The sequence below is a fragment of the Echinops telfairi genome, unplaced genomic scaffold (genome assembly GCF_000313985.2).
Source record: "Echinops telfairi isolate 266 unplaced genomic scaffold, ASM31398v2 ScPeMD7_7469;HRSCAF=8507_0, whole genome shotgun sequence".
In the NCBI taxonomy this organism is placed as follows: Eukaryota; Metazoa; Chordata; class Mammalia; order Afrosoricida; family Tenrecidae; genus Echinops; species Echinops telfairi.
The window spans coordinates 58,160,159-58,165,311 of NW_022111372.1; positions in this window are offsets into that span (position 1 = coordinate 58,160,159).

Consider the following 5,153-nt stretch of genomic DNA (forward strand, 5'->3'; position numbering starts at 1 on the left):
AAGAGTTCCCGTGACTCTAAGCATCAACAGCACTTGTTCTGGTTTTTGGATCAATGCCATTATTGTGAGAGTGAAGTGACCTCTCATGATCGTTTTGATTTGCGTCATCTTTGACCAAGGCGAGAGCAACTAGAAGGAAACGCAGCACAAATAAGAAAGACCTAAAAATCACTACGAACTTGACCTCATCGGCACATCTAGACCACTACTCACCAGCACCAGAGCACGCATTCTTCTCCAAATTGCATGTGCCAGTCTCCATAGTAAACTATCTATCAAACCATGTACAAGTCTCAATATATTTAAAGACATCAAAGGAGTGAAAAGCATTTTCTCCAACCAAAATGTCATCAAACCAGAAATCAACAGGAAGAACAAGTAAAAACAAATAAAACACATGGAAATTGAATAACATCTTCTTAAAAACCACGGGGTAATGGATGGAGGTAAAAATGAAATAAATGGTTCGTAGAACCACAGGAGCATGGAAGCACAGTGCGACATCCTGAAGCCTCCGGGACGGAGCACAGACGGTACTCAGGCCAACTCCCAGACATAGACGTCGAGAACGAGGGAAGGAGCAACTTCAGTACCTTACCCTATGTCTCAAACAAACAAAACAGAAAAACAAGATACCTGCAGGGGTCAGAAGAAAAGAAACAATAAATACAAAAGCAGAAATAAATGAATCAGAAGACAGAACAACAATGGAAGGAATCAACAAGACTCGAAGTTGGGTCTTTGAAAAGATTTGTAAAATTAGCAAGCTCTTGGCCAAACTGACAAAAGAAAGAGGAGACACAGATAATCCGAATTGGAAAGACAATGAGTGATATTAAAAAGGATCATAACAGAATATTAGGAAAAATTGTACTCCAAGAAGTTCTCAAACCTAGATGAAATGGACAAATTTCTAGAAATCGTGACCTATTCGAATTGACACAAGCGTATTAGTCTGGGTACTTTGGAGAAACAAACGCAACGGAAACTTATGTAGAAGAAAGAGTTTTATATGTAAAGAAAAGGTGCATCACCAAAACATCCCAACCCAATGCTGCCCAAGCCCACAAGTCCAACATTAACCCATTATCCCAACACCAGTCCACAACGTCCTCCACCCCACAAAATAGAGGCAATGAGGCCGACTGCAGGAGGAAAGCTGAGTCAGTGAACTAACAAGCATCTCAGCACTAGCAGGGGTCTCCACACGGCTGCTCCAGCACCCAGGGCTGCATCGGGATAGGTCCATGTAGCTTCTCCTTGGGGATGTCTTGTAGGAAGTCAATCTTGCAAGCTGAAGCAGGGAACTGCTAAGGCAGCTGCCCACCTGGTGCAACCATCACAAAACAAGAGACCCGAGAACTAGAAAGGCGAGGCTCACCACCCATTTATCCCTCCACCTTTCAATTAGGCCCACATGTGATTATTGGCCAGGCTGGCACAATCTGAATTTGAAAGACAATGAGTTACATTAAAAAGGATCATAACAGAATATTAGGAAAAATTGTACTCCAAGAAATTCTCAAACCTAGATGAAATGGACAAATTTCTAGAAATCGTGACCTATTCAAATTGACACAAGCTGAGATAGGAAATCTGAACCGACCTATAACAAAAGAAGAATTCGAAGACTTGGGTGACGTTCAGCTGGGAGTATGAGTGTGGGTTTCTGTTCTTGGTTTGGGAAACAGCTGAGTGAGGCTGGGTGGGTGGGTCTAGGTCACCATGGGTCATTGGTCCGGTGGTGCTGGAATAGGCTGTGACACTTGCCAAGAGGGTGGGTCAGCTAGTGTGGCAGCCAAGTAGGGGACTTGATCTTCACCTCTTCGTGGGTTGGGGTGATGGGAGTGGTGCAGTGGGTGGATGGCAGGTGGACAACTTCACAAGTGTGCACTTGCTGCTACTCTCTGGGCCAGGGGGCCGCAGGAGTGAGTGGATGCATGCTCACCTCTGCAGTTGGCACCACTTGCCAGGTAGGGGATGTGGGTGATTGGTGGGCATGCACATGGTCTCTAGGTTGCAAAGGAGCAGCATGGCAGCGAGCCCAGCTCCATTCTGGGGAACTGTGCCAGGGCCAAGAGACATTGAATGGAGCTAGAATTATAACTAAGTAGCATTCCATTAGCTAAGGAGTAGAGAAAAGCTCCTAGACATGACCCCTGCAGTGAAATAGACTGGCTCTAGAGATCTTGTACTATGAGACACAAACCAGGTTAGAAGATGGCTGACGAGGATGGAGAGGGCTTATTGAACATCATTCATCTGTCAGGCACCGCTTAAACCCATTCACTTCCTGCCACCAACCCAACTACTTCATGGGGCTGACCCGATAGAGCTCTATAAGAAAGAGGCACTGAGAAGAAAAATGATACGCCTAGTGTCACACGGCTGATAGGAGGGTGAACAAGGACCACAGGGAAGACCTTCCAACCTCTTTGGGAGTGCTCTTAACAGAGGTATGCTAAGAAGTTACTTTTCGATCCTTTGGAAGCAAAATGGAGTCAGGGGTATGGCCCAGTCCCTTCCCTAAGCCATCAGCACTAAACCAGCCCATCTAAAGATGCAACCAAGACCATTATAGTGAAATAGGGGCCACTTCCCCACAGCCAGTAACTTTCCTTTAAAGTTGAATGGAGAATCTAAGTGACTTGGCGATACCCTTTTAATGGTTGCCGAGTGTAAGTGCATTTTGAGAGCAAATGCTCCTTCAGAAAAGATTGTTTCTAATGTTCTTTCAAATTGTCAGTTTGGAGGGTGAAGGGGAATATGATTAGCAGACCGAAATAACAAAGATTTTTGAGACCAGCAAAAAATGTTGTCTACACGAATGTGTAATTTAAACTGTCAAAGTTCTAGTGCGTTTTTGATGCGAAATATACTTAATCAGTAATAATCCTGTCCCTCAAGAAGGCTCCTAATTTGTTTTATTGCCTTTTTCGATTTGTCCCCTTTCATTTTCTAAAATATAATCATAGTTCAGCGTCTCCATCTGTGAGCTATCCGGCGATGAATTCCGGGCGGTAATGATGTACAACGAGCGAATAACAATTCCTTAATCACGCCGTTTCCTCTATTGTCGCCTCATTTGAATTCATGGTTTTCAGAAAATTCAATTATATTTGCAATTTCATCAAGAAATTACTCAGATAAATAACTGACAGTGTAACAATTCACTTATTTGTCAGGAGTGAAGCAAACGCAGGAGGGAGGGAGAGAGAGAACAGAAATGGCAAAAGACAAATTTGCTAAGAGTGTCATAGAAAAGTTTTGCTTTCCTGAGAGTTGACAAAGAAGGGTGACAAGTTTACAGAGCTCCGCTCCATCTGGGGGTGGTCTATGGCAGTGGCCCCCAAAGGAACGTCCTCACAGATCCGGTCAGCACTCATTTCCCTCTCAGGCGCCATCCCCAGCTTTGGCCTGCATTTGCAGTGCCCGGCCCTCATTCCAGGTGGAGATTGATGATGGGGCACTCGAGAGCTCCGTGGCCACCTTTATCCTCCACGTTCCATATTGGATTTCTGCCGCCACACACAGCAGGATCTCCGTGATTGCTGGGGAGAAGCCTCACCTTGACTTGCATCTTGCCCATCTAGATGAGCCGGGTGTTCTAAGAAGAAAATGCATCATCGTCCACAGGCAGGCTAACGTTTGTTGACATGCTGTCTCTGTTAGGATGAGTCAGTCCATTACCCAAGCACTCTCAGAGAACATCCCATCACCACATTATATGCCTCTGCTCCTCACTCAAAGCCCACCTCTGCTTCCTACTTAGTCCGAGGTGCTACCAACCAGCCACTCCATGTATTCCAAGGGCAAATAGGACTGGGGAATGTAAATGGAGTCCTATTGGTATCAGTTGGATAGCAATATTACTATGTTGTTGTTGTTGCCTTGCAGAGAGTTACCAATCCAGGACAAGAGCTGACAAATCAGACCTTGAGGAACAGGACTGCTCCCCGAATAGACCATCGCTCCTGGGTGCACCTTTGGAGCCAGAGGGAATCATCTAATTACAACATGTCCTCCAAGGAATCCTCGGTTTTCCTTCCAGAGATTAACATCTGAGGAGACATACCTGATCATGAACACCCAAGTCAGCAAAGCTTGTATCTCTTCCCCGATAATGCAGGGGAAACTGGGTCAACTCTTCAGAAAGCATGTGTTTTGCTCCATTGGGGATAGTCCTGGGCTGTGATAACTTCATGAATTCATTCACTTCTCAACCCGAATGGGCAAGACACCATGCTATTGTTGTTCTGACTCCTGGTGACCCCTGTGTGGATGTAGAACTGCTGCAGAGGACTTTCAAGGCTGGGACCTTTCAGAAGCAGATCTCCAGTTCTGTCTTCCAAGATGCCTCTGGGTGGATTTGAGCTGCCAACTGTTTGGCTAAGAGCTGATTGCTCAATCGTGTGTGCCACCCAAGGATTCTGGGAACTAGATACTAATGTTTAAATCGATGACATTTCTCTCTTCGGAGAAGAGAGGAAAGTAGCAGAGAAGATGTAGAGGCAAAGAGACCATTAAAATCTAGTGGACAAGTGCGACCGAGAGGGATGTGCAAGGGGCTCTTGGAGCGCAGCCGTGGGTCCTGTGGGGGACTTGTCAGAGGAAGAGCTATCGGCCCTGGCACTTGCATGGAGGAGGAGGAGTCCTACAGTAGAAATGGGGTGGTGGTGGAGACGGGTGGGAGAAACCAGTGCAAAGGCTTGAATGTGAGAAGGAAGATAAATAACTCGGGAAACTCATGAACAACCGTAGCAGTTGGAGGCTCCTTTGGAAGCAACGAAACCTAACGGTCCTCATCTGAGGAGAAAGGACTCGTCGAGCCACGTTAGTTGGATCACAGAGTCTCTGGGAGAATCAAGGAGGAGGCCATTATGAGCCAGGAGCAACCTCTTTTTTAAAAAAAAGTTCTATTAGGGGCTCATACAACTCTTATCACAATCCATACATATATCACTTGTGTAAAGCGCATTTGTACCTTCATTACCCTCATCATTCTCAAAACATTTCTACTCCACTTAAGTCCCTGGCACCAGGTCCTCATTTCCCCCCCTCCCTCCCTGTTCCCCCCTCCCTTATGAACCCTTGATAATTTATAAATTATTATTTTGTCATATCTTGCCCTGTCCAACATCTCCCTTCACCCA